The sequence below is a fragment of the Pyxicephalus adspersus genome, chromosome 5, assembly GCF_032062135.1.
Source record: "Pyxicephalus adspersus chromosome 5, UCB_Pads_2.0, whole genome shotgun sequence".
In the NCBI taxonomy this organism is placed as follows: domain Eukaryota; kingdom Metazoa; phylum Chordata; class Amphibia; order Anura; family Pyxicephalidae; genus Pyxicephalus; species Pyxicephalus adspersus.
Window position 1 is genome coordinate 110,765,089 of NC_092862.1, and position 19,795 is coordinate 110,784,883.

Below are 19,795 nucleotides of genomic sequence, written 5' to 3' on the forward strand. Positions count from 1 at the left end.
TTTGTGTACATTTCAGCGTAATTCTGTTTAACTACATATTCCTTTTTCTTCTTGTTATTTTTGTATTTCCAAGTTTTAAAAAACATTTTATTTGGTTTATCATAGTGAAAGTTTAAATGTTTATCTGTTGTCCTACAGTGACTCCTGGTAATTACAAAAGTTTAATACTTTAATGATATTACAGTAAATGTGAAGTATCTAAGAGAGCTATAGAAGCTATCATTGCTGCTCTTTCCTTCTGAAAACTCTATTGTCCTGGCTGTTAATGTTCACCTCTGACATCAATAAGCCTGAACAAATATGCACAAGATGAAACTCAAATCAAGTCAATTAACAGTATGAATTTTATATTATACTTTGTATATGGTCAGAGAGTATAATTCCCTATGAATGCCCTCAGAATATGCACTCAGTAAATAAATCAGCGATGGGACCCCAATTTCTAGTCCATACAGCTCTCTGTGAAGTATCACAAGTCAAGTAATGTGGTGAAGCAGGTAAAGTTATTTTATTGAAGATGGGATATTGCCTGTCCCTTCTTCAAGAAAGGACCTGCCTGTTTGTAATTTTTGGGATTCGTTGCACTTTAAAACACTATAGGAATTTTTTTTTGTTTTCCATTAAGGAAATGTCCTTTCACTTTATGTCCCAGAGACTGTGGGAACCAGAATACAAACATCAATAAAATTTGACATAAACCCTCCATATCAAAACCCTACCCCAATTATTTTCAACCAGGATTCCTCCTCAGGTTGCTAGGGGTTCCTCAGGCAATGAGAATTGTGGGCCTCTCAGTTTAGTTACCACTGACACCAATTAACTGTTTGGGTATTTGTAAGGGTGACATTATTTCCAATAGCCAATGTTGTAAGAGGCACCTATCGCATTTAACACCAGGCAATGTACCATGAACTGGCCATATCTTAAATACTTGGGACTCATGTTCCCTGAGACAGCAAGTTATTTCAAGAGTTTCTTCTTGTTAAAAGGTTGAGAAACAACCCCACTAAACATTAAAAAGTAAGATGAAAATTTCCCCAAAATATTCACCTTTGACAGTTACCACCAGAACAGACATTCCTATTTTCTTCCAGTGACATCAGTTTCTAGGACTTAAAATGAGAGTGCATTTCTTCAACAAGAACATACATAAAATACCTGACAGAAGTTCTAACTTCCACTGGAACACTAGAAAATAGGTATGGCTAGGGTTCTACTTGAAGTTGTTGGTGCTAAATAAACTACAAGAGCATGATGACGTTTGAATTCAGCAAATACCATATTTACTGGAGTAATTTTTTTCCCTCAAACTTCCATTAGAAAAAGAATGTCAAGTATGTAACAGACTTTTGCCATTAGGACATTATAGGAGATTGTTACATACTTTACTTGAGGGGCAGTGCCATCAACTGGTGGTCAACAACCATGCAAAAATGCAAGTGACCCATCAGAACCAACTTAAAAGTACAAATACTTTAACCTGTAAAGACATAATTTTTTAAAACTTTGGTTTATATTCAGATCACTTTATATTCAAGTATAAAGTGCACATCATCAGTTTTGCGATGATATTGAGGATGGATCATCTCTTCACATTGTTTTCTAAGAGCTTTTACTTACTTTTAAATAACGAAGAAAGTGCCCAGGAGTAGGAACTAATTATGTCCACCTTTTACCAGTATAATAAGGACAGAGGAATTATCAGTTCCAAAATGCATCATTAAGTTGTCCACCTAAAGAAATATTGCAGAGTGGAGTTCAGAAGATTACCTGTGGTGCATATTATAATTAGATGATGTCCTGCTCTACTCCCACTACTACTGTGCAGGAACAAGAACAAACATTGGAAAATATATTCAGAAGGCATAGATAGGGAGTTGGACCCTTTTTTCACCATTTTCCTCTATTTTCTTCTTCTTTACTCTAAATTTCAATGGTAAAAATACATTTTCCCCAGGGAAGTTTTAAACACATAGGACTGTTTATGAGTACAGCATAATTGCATGACATAAAATGCCCAACCTAGGACTTGCCAACTATTTGCAGAAAATTGGTTGGTAAATAGAATGCCAAATAAAATGCAATTTGCTTGGAGACAGTTGCTGTGTATATCATTGTAAAATAGAAATTACTGTCATTATTAATAATAGGTAAATACTTTGTCTTTGTTGCACTGGAATTTGAGCTTCTTCAATCCAAAAATCTTTTTATGAGTCTGTAATACATGGAGTGTTTTCAAGTGTTCAAACCATCCTGGTAAATAAGTCACTAAATTAGTATTTGATTAGAATTTAAGTGTAATTGTGCTTTGTATACCGCTGTAGAGGTAATTACTGGGTACAACCCCATTTTGTAATGGCTTTTAGGAATACAGAAGGGCATTAGGCACAATATGAGTATAACACTCTATGAGTATAAGTCATTCACATTCAGCAGGGGAGCTTTAAAATACAAACTGAAACACTCCAATATACATCTTCGGCAGGGATAGTTTCAAGATTGTAAAAGTGGCTTACCCTGATCTTTATTAAAATGTAGCATAGTCTGAAAGATAAACTGCCATCTATTTGGGGTCAATAATAGGCGATCACTCACCTTGTTGCAGGGTTTTATAAGCCCATGAACATTCCAGTAAACCAGCTTAGGATGGAGCAATATACAGTTAGGTCCATAAATATTTGGACAGAGACAACTTTTTTCTAATTTTGGTTCTGTACATTACCACAATTAATTTTAAATAAAACAACTCAGATGCAGTTGAACTGCAGACTTTCAGCTTTAATTCAGTGAGTTGAACAAAAAGATTGCATACAAATGTAAGGACTAAAGCCTTTTTTCAAACACAATCACTTCATTTCAGGGGCTCAAAGGTAATTGGACAAATTAAAAAGCTGAAAATAAAATGTTCATTTCTAATACTTGGTTGAAAACCCTTTGCTGGCAATGACAGCCTGTAGTCTTGAACTCATGGACATCACTAGATGTTGGGTTTCCTTCTTTTTAATGCTCTGCCAGGCCTTTACTGCAGCGGCTTTCAGTTGCTGTTTGTTTGTGGGCCTTTCTGTCCGAAGTTTAGTCTTTAACAAGTGAAATGCATGCTCAATTGGGTTCAGATCAGGTGTCTGACTTGGCATTGAAGAATATTCCACTTCTTTGCTTTAATAAACTCCTGGGTTGCTTTGGCTGTATGTTTTGGGTCATTGTCCATCTGTATTATGAAACGCCTCCCAATCAATGTGACTGCATTTAGCTGGATTTGAGCAGACAGTATGTCTCTGAACACCTCAGAATTCATTCAGCTGCTTCTGTCCTGTGTCACATCATCGATGGACATCGTCCTAAAAATCCTGAAGTTCATCTGCATCTGAGTTGTTTCATTTAAAATTAATTGTGGTAATGTACAGAACCAAAATGAGAAAAAGTTGTCTCTGTCCATATATTTATGGACCTAACTGTACGTACTCTCCATATGTAAGTTCTCTCTTCATGCCTAGTCATTTCCATCAGATTCTCATCTGAATGGTAATGAAAACACTTCTTTGGTGTAAGGTGCATGTAATACAAGAAATGAAATAAAAACAAGTGACAACCCAGACGTTGATTATGGGAAGTAGGATAAGTATGACACTACTAGAAAATGTATTTATTAAACTGTATTTTTCCTCAATTCAAGCAGTGTAGGTGCGACATAAAATTATAGTGTGACATAAAATGATAATACAAATACCTGGTGAATTCATGTGCATACTGATGGATAGAGGAAACAAACCTACAGATAAGCTTATCACTGTGGTCTTTCTTTTTCACTGTCCAGTAGCAGGCTGGGATGGGTCAAAGAGGAATAAATGATGTGAGCCATCAGATTGAGGATATCTCAGTATTACAAGAAAAAACGCTTTATTGAACATTGTGAACATTGTAGACTTCCATGTGCTAGTTATTAGTACCCTGACTGCTGTTAGGGACCAGTACGAAATCATCATACCCTATGCTTGTGCAGTAGAGCCTGGAGGTACTAAGATGAAATCCCCAAACCCATTGTCAAACCTTATGCTGGTGCAATAGAGTCTAGAAGTACCAGGATGAAATCTTCAGACTCATTGTCAGACCCTATGATGGTGCACTGGGGCCTAAAGGTACCAGCATGAAATCTTTAGACTCATTGTCAGACCCTATGATGGTGCATAGGGGCCTGGAGGTACCAGTATGGAATCATTGGACCTATTGTTAGACTTTATGCTAGTGCAGTGGGGCCTGAAGAAACCAGTATGAAATCCTTAGACCCATTGCAAGACCTTGGGCTAGTGCAATAGAGCCTAGAAGACCCATTGTCAGACCCTATGATGGTGCATTGGGGCCTAAAGGTACCAGTATGGAATCCTTAGACACATTGCAAGACTTTATGCTGGTACAGTGGGTCCAGGCATGGGAAGAGATCCCCCACACACCCTATGCCATCCCATCAGAAGTATGCTCAGAAGTTGATGGGAATGCATACATGTATGTGGGGGCCAAACACACAAGTTGTCATAAGTTACATGCAAGTTGGATTATTCTCTGATTTCAGTTTTTACTTTGATTTTCACTTTGATTTTGAATCCAGGCCTCAATGGGTTAATAATTTTGGTTTCAATTGACTGATTCTACACCTTTTTAAATTTATTATACAATATATATCAAAATTTTTAAGCTGAGTATTTTTGTCATCGAGATCTGATATGTGATTTTAGTGTATATAGATAAAATGACTCCTTAAAGGCTGCAAATGTATTTCGGTCAGCATTACAACAATTTTAATTTATTAGATCCTTTAATAATATTGCAAAGGTAAAACTCATTTTTTTAGGTATTCAAAAACTGTAATTCTTTATTTGATTTTGTTTTAGAAACAGAAGTATTTTGTGTCATTTCCCTTTAAAGTCTAATGAAAACAAGAATTTTTAAAAAAAGTTATATTATAAAGAGGTAGCTAAAACTATACCTACAAGGCAATTTCAAATTCGTTTTATATTGTACTAATATTAATAATAATAACACTATTAGGAGGATTTTATTATTATCAAGCGGGACTTTTTTGTATGCTAAAGGCAATTGCAATAAGAAGAAAAATATACCTTAGAGTATTGTGGGATGGAAACCAAATCTGGTTGCAAAGCCGCATGAAGTCAATTTGTGGCTTACATCCTGTAGCCAAGTCTATTGTATTAACTCTTTGTGGTAGAATAGAAAGGATCTTCAAAACCTTAATATGAAAAGCCAAGATGTGTGGTTCATGGAAGGAAATGATCTTACCCTACATAAAAAGCCAATTATCTGTTCCTACATTAGTGGTCAGATCAGCATCTCAGGAAGTGAAAGAACTTGCCTAATATTTGAGAAATGCACAAGTAATTATTTCTTACATAACTAAGCTGCCAAGTTTTGCAATCATGTAACTACCAGGAAAAAAAATTATAAACTAGTTTTATTTTTTAAGTGCTATGGTATTGTGCATGGAGAAACAAGATTGCGGCAATTCTAAAAAAAAGAACTTTGCCTTTGAAGCCCCCCTCCCGTTATGTCTCCTTGTTGTATGTACTAGTATACCGAGTACTGGCAAAATGACAACTGGCAAAGTGGGAAATGACACTACAGTATGTCCTCTTTTGTGCTCAGGCATTTGGTAGTGCTCTGAGAAATACAAATGATGGCAATGATTGGAAGGTTCCATGTAACATTGATAATACATTTTCGCCATAAACACGGTTTCACCAACATAAAAACCTACAGGAGCACCTATCTGTGTCTGTTCCCCTGTTGCAGATTTGCAGCCTTTTGGGTTGGACCATAACTGAACTTTATTGATGTTAATGACAGAGACAACATTGATCAACATTAGTTAGAGCATGGCTCAGCCCATTAGGCCAGTGGATTGTGATAGGGATCTGTGGGGGGGGCGGATATTTGGAGGCCCCCTTATGAAAGGCAACTTCCAGATTCTGAATAAGCTTCCTAATCGAATAAGCTTCCAACCCCACAACACAGGGGTTACATTGTGGAGATGTGTCTTTCTCCCCAATAATGCCTCTTTCTACCATCAAAGTCAGGTGGGAGTCTGTTTTGGTCAAAGGTGAAGGGGGCCACATACATTTTGCTCCCTTCTTATTTGGCAAACTAAATTCCAGATGACCTTCTATGGATAGGAGAAGAGGCACATAAGCTTGATGTTCCATTTTCTATCCAGGAAGGTCCCAAACCTAATAAAGAATGGTTTCAGTATTGGGAGGGACTGCCATGCATTTTTTTTTTATGAGCAAATCTGGTTTATCTGGCTTTGACAGCTGTCATAGTCCACTTGCCTAATTGTCTGAACCTTGCTATAATTGTCAATGACAGCTACAGCATATGGCTCCCTGAATCTGATCACTGGACAATTCAGGCCAAATAACTAATGTTTGGGTTTTCACAGACCCAAAGCCGAACATCAAGCTTATATCCAAAGCTAGCAAGGAGTTTTTGGTTTTACCGCAGTTGAAAATAATACTTTACAACAAAAATTTAAAAAAAAGCAAGTTGCATGATTCAATTGGGACAATTCTAAATAAAAATAAATCAAAAAAGCAATGGTTTGTATTATTAAAAAACTAAAGGTTTTGGTTGGATAGTGTTCAGTGGTAAGATTGTTCCCAGAATTCAAGTTTACTTCACTTTACATGCTAAGTGCACCCATTTACCAAACCTGTTTTAATTTTCAAGCTGTGAGCAGTTTATATCTTTGAAGTTTCTCATTCATCCATATGATGGTGAATCTAGTAGTAGGTAGTCACCTTCCATTAGTCTTGTTCTGCAAAAGACGAGGCTTGGACAAACTATGAAACTTCTTTAACATTACAAGAACCAGTCCAGGTAAATGTGCTGCTAGATATTCATTCCATAGATATTTATTGTGCTCCAAACAATGCAGAATGACCTAACTGTACATTTCATTCACAAGAGACACACAAGCTACAGAAATTTACAACATTAAAAAGGTATATTCCAAGAATAAAATAATAACATTTATTTTTTTCTCATTCCCATGAGCACTCTGCATGACTAATTGTACGAGACACCACTGTTAGTTTTAGAAAAATAAATAGATCATATCCACAAAACAATGGGAGTGTTAAATGTGTAATACTTCATTAAACAGTATTCTTTAAAAATAAATATGATTCAGTTTAACTGATATTTTTGTGGTAGTTGTATTGCTATAATCAGTCATCTTGCCAGGTATTTTAAGCTAGTTTGATGAGTAATGTGGCAAGGCAATGGTAATCCCTGGCTCCCTGAAGTCCAGGGCTTAATGCCTTCTGCACAAGTTAATACATGTCTCTAAACATCATTTCTTTATTTCTTCCCACCTACAGTCATAATGTTTTAAAAAAATGAACATTTGTATAGCACAGTACATTTTATTTCAGACATATGCACATAGCCATACGTCTTAATACAAAATGCAGCTGTTATCTTACTGAAAAATAGTGATAAACGCTCAGCATAGTCAATAAAGCCCAATGATCACCTTAAGGGAATTTTAGTAGGCACACCATCATGTTATTTCAACAGACACTTGACTTGTGTGGCAGCCATGCACCAGTGGTGTAAATACAGGGACATGAAAATAGATGTAGATTCATTCTGCTATTTGCATGATAATATATTTTATTCAAGGTGTGTGGAAACCCTTAAAGTCGAGCTGAAGCCTTTATTCATAAAATGGACAGAATTTGTCCCATCTGCAGTTAAACATCCTTACCTGTATGATTGCAATTTTTTAGAATATACTTACTTACTTGTCCCCATTCTGTCACAGTTGCTGCCATCTTCTTCATTCTTTTCTTCCCTGTTTCAATCTTCACCCATCTTGATGGCCAGACTGGGATGACGGCACAGGAGTTCACTAGGTCCCAACAGCCACAAGGGAAGCAAGGATGTGCTGGGTATCCCAGGATCCTATGCTGAGCTGCACATGCAGGCGCATATCAACAAATTTAACAGTTCAGGACAACAATCAGGCAAGTAAGTATGTTTTTTGCCTGTCCTTTTTTTCATTGCCTGTCCCTTTTTACAATAAAACCCTTCCTGATCACAAATTTTGAATATTTTTTTTGATTGACCTACTAATGACTTCCTCTCTCATAACCTCCTCACGTGGAAGCCTCCATGACTTTTCTAGAGCCGCCCAAACTTTCTGGAATGGTCTTCCTTGTCATATTAGGCTTGCTCCTACTTTAAACTTGCCTACCTGTCTTCTTCTGTCTCTTAAAACCCTCATAACCTGCCAACCATACCATATATCCCCTCCTATTGTGATACTTCCCCCACCTCTTAGATTGCAAGCTCTCCGGGGCAGGGTCCTCCTGTGTCACTGTCTGTTTCTGGCTGTCATTTGCAACCCCTATTTAATGTGCAGTGCTGCATAATATGTTGGCGCTATATAAGGACTGTTTATTAATATTAATATAATAATAATATAAATAATAGGACCTATGCCATAGTAGAGGTGCTAAAATAACTTCACATGTACAGTATATGGAAATATATGTATGCAATAAAACCTAACCTCAACCTAAAATGTTTCAACATCAGTCTAAATAGTCAGTGTGTGCTATGTGCTATGTCTTTAAGTGAAAACACTCATTTTATAATTAAAAACAAATCTGAATGGCTGCTAAATTTGCTCCACTGGATTAGATATACACAGATCTTTAGCAACTCTGTGATTCTGGTGTGTTACTGTACCTTGGGGAGCGTTATATTAAGTTTATCCAATGTCACTACATTTATTTTAGTCCAGAATTATTTTATTTTGTCAAGATCTTGTACTAATGATGATAGAGTCAGATCACTGTTTAAATGTCTTCTGCATCAAATTCTGAACCTTTTTTAATAGATTGTGGCCAATTCATGTGTGAAAATGATGTTTTGTGGTTTTTAAACCAATCTTTCACAGTCTGAGCCTGGTAAATCCTGGTACAGGTAGTCCCCGAGTTAAGGACATCTGACATATGGACTCCTCCTAGATATGAACGGGCTTTGCTGCTCACTCGTGTACAGGACAGAGGCTTGATGGGGCGGAGGGGGGAGATTCGCTGCCTGCCCACCTGCCCCTTAGTACAGCACAGTACACCAGATGCCTTCCTGCTGTAATAGTGTGTACTGTACAGTGCGGTGCAGAGGAGCTCATCTTCACACTCTTTATACTCTTCATCAACTCCATCAAGTTCTACCAACATTGTTTGAGGCTGTACTGAATTGGAATATGATTAAGCAATTACTGTGCATGCACAGAAGAATAAAATTAAATAACACGTTGAGACAAACATTTGTTCTAACTGCATTTGTTAAAATAACGTACCTGTTAATGTACCTGACTTACATACAAATTCAACCCACAGAACAAAAGAACAAAGAACAAACCCACAGTCCCTATCGTATTTAACCCGGGGACTACCTGTATTACTACCTTGTATGATGTACGTGAAACAAAAAAAATCATTGATAGAAAAACCTTGTCATTTAGTACATTCAGGAAGTCAGTTAACCTAATTTTTTGGGGTAAATAAAGTGAACTTAAGCAACTGAAGCAAACCCAGATCATTACATGCCCCACAGGTTTGGGGTGTATATACCAGGTTAGTGGGTATTGTGCACACCAACTATCTGTCACTTTCTTCCACCCAACTAAAAAGTAATTTGTGTATAACAAACACTGAGCTTCTTTCATTTTCCTATAGAACCATTGGTACATTTGTTAGAGTTTCCACAGAGGCAACACTTTTCATCCAACTCTGCTGATATCAGCAAGATAAATTACTATTAACTAATGTCTATGGATTATTAGAAACACTGGAATTATCCTCCATTTGTAAATCTTTACTTATGTCCTGAAAAATAACAACGGCCTTAACTGTGTCAATTGTAAGCCCTGTTTCTCATGGGGCTAAACATTTGGTAAATGCTGCAATCATATTACTACAAAATGAGTTACCAGATACACCAGCTCATTTGCTTTGAACCTCAACTACTGTATATTGTCATTTTCAAGCCATGAACTTGAATTTTTTAGCAATTATTTAACTGGATGTAAATATTTGGAGACAGTTTCTGCTAACAGATCATGCCTTTAGGAGCCATAAAAATATTCTTGGCTCAAGTTTTCACTCACATTAATCAAGTATGTAATTTTACACCTCCTTACTCCATATTAACATATTTTATAACATGCCTTCCTCTTTTAATGTGCTACTGGTTATAAGATGGTCCAACATGATTTTTAGAAATGATGTTTAGAATTCTCACAGTTCTATATGAGGCTTGTCTAAAGGAAAACTTTCAAAGTATAACATTTCAAAATCTATCACATCACATCCCAGGCTAATATAAAAGTCAGGTCAGCACCATTTCCTCTGAATGAGGATTTAAAATGTATATAATGCTGTTTTTTCTTTTATTTTCAGGGCACTGAATGCCCTCTAACAGGTTTTTACTGCTGTCTGTGTCCACGTTTTGGAAATTTATTCCATATATTCAGGTTTTGTTCAAGGTAATTCTGAAAGTTTTAAATGGTCACCAGAACTGGTAAAGAAAGTAATTATACATTCGGATATGTGTTCTGGTGATGACTAAGAAATAATTCCTTGTACTTTAGACATATTTATTCTCACTTCCTGTTGTGTCTACAGGACAATGTGGGTACAAATAAAGTTAACATAAACAATGGGGGATGGAAAGGCAGTATGAGGGGCCTATCAAGCTCAGAGGGAGTAGAGTTTATATTTGAAGTATTTCATTGCTACTTCTACTTTGTCCAATTGGTGGTGGGGGTGGGGGGGCGGGGGGGGGGAGACCACTGTATTCTTTAAATACATAATTAAAATGCCCATACATAGGTCAACTTTCCATTTTATCGAGCAGGGTATTCAATCATTTGATCAAATCAACTATAAATCATTTCTGAATTTCTGATTTATCATCACAGAAAGTGGTGCCATTCTGCTGGCTATGTTGTATTTTAGAAGTGTATGATGCACAAATGAGTGGACAGAATAGAAATCCTTTAGCAGATAAGACAGATTCAGCCACTTGCAACCATCTTTAACCCTTTGTTGTTTATCAGCACTGCATGTAAATCTTTTATTGTGTACATCTCACTCACTTCACATTATATCTGAACTGAACCTTAATGTAAAACAATTGCGACTGGGCAGGTTGTTTGTTGCAGAAGAGACAGGCAATGCCTGATCTATATTTTAAAAAATGTACCTACCTGTTTGCAGTTATTTAAGTAAAATCACCTCTCTTCATTCTGCAACAGCATCTTCACCTGGTCCTGGTCTTCTGGGTTCAGGATCTTTGGCAATTTGATTGTCCAGGCCACGTGATGTCCTACCCATGCACACGTATGGGAATTCGGTCATTTCTGGTGGCCAGCCATGCTGAGATTGTACACTGTGCTGCATATGGAGTATGGTTTTATTGGTCAACCCATGCTGAGGGACCCATTGAAATCAATAAAAGTGCACATTAAAACAACAACTACACAAAAGGAAAAAGAAAACAGATGGGTGTGAATAGTCCTTAATCCTTTAGTGTGCAGCTTATATTAACAATACATTCACCGCATGATAATGGCTTTACCCCTTTGATTTGATGTACATTAACCTTTTACTGTGTTACTCCTGTGCTCTACACATTTCTTATTTACCGTGCCTTTACATTTTACTCCACAATAATTCAGAGCAATAAAAAACAAACCAAGGCAGGGGGCATTAAAGGATAGGCCTCTTGTCACAGAAGAAATAATAAATAATTCAATTAAATAGGTTTTGTAAAGGTTTAGCTCTACAATGAACGTGAACTGTGCCCTTCACAATCACCTTCACCACCCCTGGCGTTACCATAACATTTCTTACCATAACCCCTTGACTGATTTAAAAAAAACACAACATTCATTAACACATCTTTACTTTATTTATGAGCTATATGCATTTTTACAACACACTTGATGAGTTGCATGCACGTCGTTGTCTATCCTACCTGGACTGCATCATAGTCATTAGATTAGAAATCTGCACTGACAAATTTACAGTATGGCTGCCAACAACAATCTCTGGTTTTCTGTGTGTCATTCTGGCTAAGAGTCAACTTCTTCTTTGTTTTTGGTACAGATGTAGAAGGATCCATGGCAAAGGGCTCTCGATATTGTAGTTCATGTTGACAGTCATCATGGAAGAAATAATAGCAGTATTATGGTGAAGCAAGGAGGATGATATCATGTTGTCCTCTCTCTGTGAGTTCACAATACAGCAGGAGCCACTTGATGTTCACCCTACCAAAAACCATCTTGATTCTGCCTTCCTAACTGGTTCCAGTGCATTTCCTTGCATATTGCCAAAATCTCACTAACATTTTAGAGCGATGTGGAAAATTTGACGCTGGCTTAAGTTCTATGCACCTTTTTGGGATATAGAGCCTGATTTCTTATAGCTCTACAAGACTGTAGAGGATAAACTATTATGGGTGAACCGGGGTGATCCAGCAAACCTGAAATTGATTTCCTAAAATATTTTGCTATTATTTGGCAAATGTTTTTAATCCTAGACCAGATACATTCCAGGTTTCCTGGATGGTCAAGGTTCACCCATGACAGTCTATCCTTGCTTATCTTGGAGAGCTTTGATAAGTCAAGCCTATATACTTTGCTGGCACCATTCCTGATATCCCAATAAAGGAACTAGGTAAAAGTTTCAGCTGTTTCTTGGTATTCCAAAAAAGCAACCCTATCCTTACAAATTATATAGCACATAGCCTCAAATGCAAAGTAAACATCTCTAGCCAGATAGTAAAATATTAGACGTTTCATCGCAATGACTTATACTACTTTGTCATAGATGATCAGAAAATATATTGGAAAAAAATATTCACTTTGAAGTGAAATATTGAAAAAGGGGTGAGCGACCAAGATTTTTGTCTCTTTTGTAGATTTATGTGCTATTAACTAAATTAATGTGGTAAATTAATGTGCTAAATTTTGATTTAATTTAAGAATGTGGTTCTGTGTGTAAAATATTATTGGACAAAATTTAAACCAGAAAAAATTGAATAAATTGGTAATATACCACCAGCTTTGAAAAAAACTAATTTTATATCCTCCAATTATGGCTGCCCCAAAACTCAAGAGAATGTGTTTAATGATTCCATGTACAGTACCATATCTGTAATGTAGAATATACTCCATAAAGCAAAACGCCAGATACCCTAATAAGGAAAAACAAAATAGTGATAAATAAGTATGACAATGCAAATAACACACATAATTAAGTAACAGATAGTAGTAGTTATGATTAAATAATAAAAAAGGATATTCACAAGTAAATATGATAACATGTTTCCATACATTACCAAATAAATCTAAATAAGTTCATCAAGAATTTCCAAATTCATTTATGTAAGTTACTGTGTGTTTGTCTCATTCAGTACCAGGGGTGTAGTCGTAAAACAAAAAGAAGAGGGGGCATGGTACTATCTACGGCGAACGGGCATGCGCATAATTGTTATGTAAGCGCCTTTTTCCCGAAAAAAGTGAGCTCACGGTGTGCCCACGTTTGCCTGGCCCACTGCACCTCTGTTCAGTACCAACCAAGTAAAACATGTCTTTCCAAAGTGTACACATATGTATCTCTTAGGTTAAAATAAAAAAACAAGTGCCCCTGCTCTGGACTCAAGAATGCTATTAGAATTGCCAATCCAATGTCATTATTGAGTCCACTCAGGATCAGGATGAAGAATACTATTGACATCCTTGTTGCAAACCTTATGCACCAGGTCAAGAGCTATTTATACACATTTTAACAAAAAACAGCTGGGATACTTTAATAAAGGGGCTCAAATGGGAAACTGCCAGACCAAAGCTGGACTTGAAATACATAAAGTAATCAAATAACAATACAGATACGCAAAATACACCATTTAAAAAATTTGTACCGAATGCATAATCTTACACATGAAAACATATATGGCATTAAAGAAGATTGTTATTTTTATTATTATTATTATTAATTATATTATTATTATTATTATTATTATTATTATTAATAATACATATCGCCAACATATTACTCTGTACAATAAATAGGGTTTGCAAATGACATACAGATTCAAACAGTGACACAAGAGGAGGAGAGGACCGTGCCGCGAGGAGCTTACTATCCAAGAGGTGGGGGAAGTAGCACATAACACACAATAAGGGGTACAATATGAGGCATAAGAAGTGGTGGGTAAGTAGTGAGGGTTTTAAAAGACAGAAGAAAAGATGGGTTTTGAGTGCTCTCCTAAGTGTGCAGAAAGTAGGAGTAAGCCAAATAGGACGAGGAGGACCATTGCAGAGAATATAGAAAAGTCTTGGAGCGGTGTGTGACACGAGGTTATGAGTAAGGAAGTCATTACTAGGTCATTGGAGGAGCAAAGAGCTCTGAAGTGGGAGTATTTTTCTTTCAGGTCAGAAAGGTAAGTGGGACAAGAACTGTGTAGGGATTTGAAGGCAAAGCACAGGAACCTAAATGTAATTCTAAGGTGAAATGGAAGCCAATAAAGAGAACTACAAAAAGATGCAGCACAAGAGGAGCGGAGGGAAGGATGGATGAGTCTGGCTGGAGCATTCATAATAGATTGTAGAGGAGAAAGGGTTAGTGGAATACCAGAGAGGAGGAGGTTACAGTAGCCCAGACGAGAGATGATTAGAGCGTGAAGAAGGAGTTTGGTGGTCTCAGGAGACAGGTAGGGGCGGATATTGAAGATGTTGCGTAGGTGAAAGTGACAGGACCTGGAAATGTTCTGAATATGGGGGGTAAATGAGAGGGCCGAGTCAAAGGTGACACCAAGACAACGTGCCTGAGGGGAGGGCCGAATAACAATGTTGTTAACAGTTAGATATATGTCAGGGGGGGATTTGGAATGGGGGGAGATAATGAGTTCTGTTTTATCCAGGTTGAGTTTCAGGAATTGGTCAGACATCCATAATGAAATGGCTGACAGGCAGCATGAGACCTTATCCAGGACTGAGAGAGACAGGTCAGGGGTGGACAGATAGATTTGAGGGTTATCAGCAAACAGATGGACTGACCCTTGGGGAACACCAACAGGGAGGAGAGTGGGAGAGGAGGAATTACCATTGAAATAAACTTGAAAGGAGCGGTCAGAAAGATAAGAAGCAAACCAAGAGAGAGCAGTGTCACAGATACCAATGGAGCGCATGATTTGTATTAGAAGGGAATGATCAACAGTGTCAAAAGCAGAGGAAAGATCAAAGAGAAGGAGGAGGGAAAAGTTGCCTTGTGACGTAGCTCTGATGAGGTCGATGGCCACTATAGGATGGGCTGTTTCGGTGGAATGGGCAGCTTGAAAGCAAGACTGGAGAGGGTCAAGGAGAGAGTTGGTGTCAGTGAGTCTTTTATAGACAAAGCGCTCAAGAACTTTGGAAACGTATGGGAGAAGGATGAGGGAAAGATTAGGAGAGAACTGTAAGGAGAACACATAACCCTAATATACAAGCAGTGCCATAGCAGGAGAAAGATCAACTAAAACTAGTATGGGATGGATAACCATTTTATTGAAAACCACCCAAAAGCTGCCATACAAAGTTGAAGGATTTATAAACTGGTATCAGCAGAATAGGAGACTAAGGCCCTGATTTATGAAAGTTCTCTATGGCTGGAGGGAATACACTTTCATCAGTGAAGCTGGGTGATCCAGCAAACCTGGAATAGATCAGGTCCAGAATTCAAAATGTTTGCTAGCAAATAGCAAAGGATCTGGATCACCCAGCTTCACTTCTGAAAGTGTATTCTCTCAGCCTTGGGGAGCTTTCATAAATCAGTCCGCCTCCAAGTTATAATGATAGCATTCCTGACATATAGGCTGGTTCTGTTTGGAGGGGGGAGCATGGAAGGAATATTTATATTATTTAAATAAATACTGCATACATTGAAATAAGTTTGAACATTAGGGTCACCACAATGAGCAGTTAATATGCTCTTTTTCTTTTGATTTTACATCTATATTAGCAGAATAATTTATCAGGCAAAACCTAATAAACTTTGACCAAGCTATAGACAATTAGTTAGATATCTTTACAAGCAGTAAACAATCTTTAAAACAAGTCCACTGTTGCTGCAGGCAATGTGGAGTGATTCATCCTCATAGTTAATAGGGGAAACAGTGAAGTTACATAGTAAATCAGGTTGAAAAAGACAAAAGTCCATCAAGTTCAAATATTGTTATTATTAGTTATGGATACAAAAATGCATACATGTCCATAGCCAACTTGAGAAGTTACCTTAAACCACTAGTAGAAAAAAAAACAACAAAACATAATTTAAATATCACAACTCATAGAATTGTTTAATTTTAGTTGTTGTAGTGTTTTAGTTGTTATAGTATTTTACACTGTAAGGTGAACTTTTAGAAACAGACAAGATATATGAGCTTGTGAACACCATTCTGTATCTTTAGTATGCATCCATATCTACTGCTCCGTTATGTCTGTGTGTGCAGTCCAATTGATCTTCTGATTTCTGATCGTGGTTTCTAACAGCTTCTCTATCTTAACCACTTCTACGCTCTTGTAATCTATTTTATATATATTATTGTTTATTAGGTGACCATAATGTTCAGGGGGGAATTACTGTATTCATTGGGCTTTTAATCTTTTAAAGCCAAAGTTTTGGTTTTGTAGAGTGTGCAAGGTCACGTTCAAAATTTTTTTTTATACCTAAATTCTTTGTATTTTTTTATTTTTGTTGTTTTGTATGAATTTGCATTAGGGCTATATTCATTTAATGTATTGTATCGGTAGTGGTGCAATCATGTTTGAGACAAAACATTTTGTATTATATATTGTGCTATTATCATTCCATGCTAGGTCATCCTGTTAATATACAGTCTGGTCTTTACTATAATCCTGTACATGCTGCACACAAATTATAAAATAAACCAAAAGCAACCCTGGCCATATGCTAGCTTGATGGAAAACTAAAACACTGTGTAGGAACACATGTAATCTGTACTCTGATACATTATCTAGTTTTTTAATGATCTAGATGATAAAAGTTCATTTTAAGTTCAGGGTAAGGAGTTCATTTTAACCCTTTCACTACCAGAGAATTGTTTCTCAATTTTACACAAACATACAATAGTGCACATTTTGTACATTAATCACATATAAAAATAGAATTAATTTGATAGTCTACCAAGGCTCAACCACACCTTTAAGGGAATAGTCAAGCTGTCAAAATGTATGAATGGCTTTTTGACTGTTGTAATTAAATTTTTAAAAAATATACCTTGTTTAAAATAACACATCGAAACTTTAATTATGAAACTATTAAAACATATTTGAACAGTGAAATCATATGACAAAATGTACTATATTATACAGTAGTGTATGTTACACTGTAATAAATCACTGCCTCATTTTATGTATATCCATTGGCACTATTTTTATCTACATCACATTTACAGAGGCAGAGATAATGTACACTGCAATAAATCTAGGCATTTCATGGTCAGTGACTACTTCTTCAGGATATGCAGATTAGATATGCAGGAAACCTCTTGCGCCGGCCACATGCAGGAACAAACATATACAATCTATGGTGCCATACTGGGTATTTATATATCTTTGGACAAAACCACATCCTCATAGAATCCTGTATATTATCATATATTCTTATGGGATGTGAGATGTGGATGACCCAGGGATAAATATACTAGATGTTCTTATTAGATTTTGGGCAGTTTTCTGGGCACAATAAACTTACCACAGTTACTTCACCCTATTATTGAGACATACTTCTCAGACATACTACTAACCCAGAAAATCTTCATTTTCTGCTCTGTTGTACCTCCAGGCTACCCAGATGTAAGCACTCCATGTTTCCTGGGTCCCGGTACCACAGTTGTGTCTTTGCCCTATGCTCTTTGGCATTTAAAAAACATGTGGCTCTAGGCTTTCTTTTGTCAAAAATCTGGAGCACAGTGTGGACTGGATATAGGCATTAAGCTGAAGCGCAATGGCTCAGTGGTTAGCACTCTTGCCTTTCCAGGTTTGAATCTCGGACCAGGCACTATCTGCATGGAGTTTGCAGTTCTCCCCATGTTTGCATTGGTTTCCTCCGAGTACTCCAGTTTCCTCCCACATTCCAAAAAACATGCAGTTAGGTTAAATGGCTTTCTCCAAAAATTGACCTTAGACTGTATTATTGATATGACTATGGTAGGGATATTAAATTGTGAGCCCCATTGAGGGACTGTTAGTGTCAGGACTATGGACTTTGTAAAGCTCTGCGTAATATGTCAGCACTATATAAATATTGGATAATAATAATATTCTTCAAGATCTCAAGCACCTACATCTGCATGGCCTGGAAGTACAGCTGGTGCCGTGATAATTCAGGTGTGTATAGATTTGCTGGGTGCAGGAGAAACCTTGAATTATGGAACTTTTAAATGTTTTAGGAAAAGACTTGTGTCAACTATCTTGTAATATGATTTCTAAATTACACTTGTGCTGAAAACTGTGGACTGGTAGATAAGAAATTGGAATCTGCTGGTCAAAAACCAGGTAATAACTGCTGAGTAAAAGTTGGCATTAGCCTGTGAGATATATATTTTTTAATGCAGTCCAGAGTTCCACTTAAAATGTGTAAAGCTCACAGTCCAGATATAAAGAAAAAATGATCACACATATAAACACTCTGTAAATATCTACTGTCTGCCATTTCTTCCACTAATCTGTCATACATTCATCCTGTGCTATAAATGTGCTCAAGTTTATTGTTTCTAGGAATAGTCTTAGTCTCTGTTAAAACATGTTGACTGGGCATTTGGAAATGTGTGGAATGTACTGGTGTGTACTGTAAATGTTACCTGTGACTGCAAGCTTCATTGTCAGTGCGATAAATTGTATACATCCATGCACTAATAATTGCATTCAGTAAGATCAAAAAGAATTAGCAATTCTCTTCATGAGAATTCTACAGACAACCTGGCGCGGATCCAAAAGAATGTTTCTATAGGCAAAACTAAATGTGACATAAAATAGTCAGGCTTAATTATAGGTTTTTGGTATACTCTCACTAAACATACAGAACATAGTTGTACAAAAGCAAATGTTTAAAGTATCTCTAGGAATAAACAAGACTAGCAAGTACATTTTCAGCAAAGGAAACCTATTGCAAAAGATATTCTTTCTATCCGTTCTTAAAATTTATTGTACATAGCTCTGCTTTACATTACAGCTTTGTCTGCCAGTACAAATAAGTTAAAGGTCTTGTCTTTCCCCACATCCTATGACTGAACATTGCAAGTAGAAGCTGCTCATCTTTCTGTATATTTTCTCTCCCCCTGTTTGCATGCTCAGTACACTGCAATACAACTGATTGGTTTCCTATGCTGCTTCTGCTTCCTCTATCTTCACCTCTTCTGTACAGAGGATTACAAGAGGCAGATGCCATGCCTAAGGCTGGAGTTAGCTTTAAGGCTGACGTTTGATTTAGGGAGACTTCTTTAAGAGAGAGGGGAAAGTAGTGTGCAAAACAAATAGGTGAAGGGGATCAAGAGGGATTTTATGTGTTATTTTTATTAGGTTTTGAAGAAATTTGTCAATCACATTGATACTTTAGATTGGAGACCTCCCATTTTGGAACAATGATCCTCATGATAGTAAGAATGATGATGGATTGGTAGGGCAGGAATAGAACGTGTCTTTATGTGT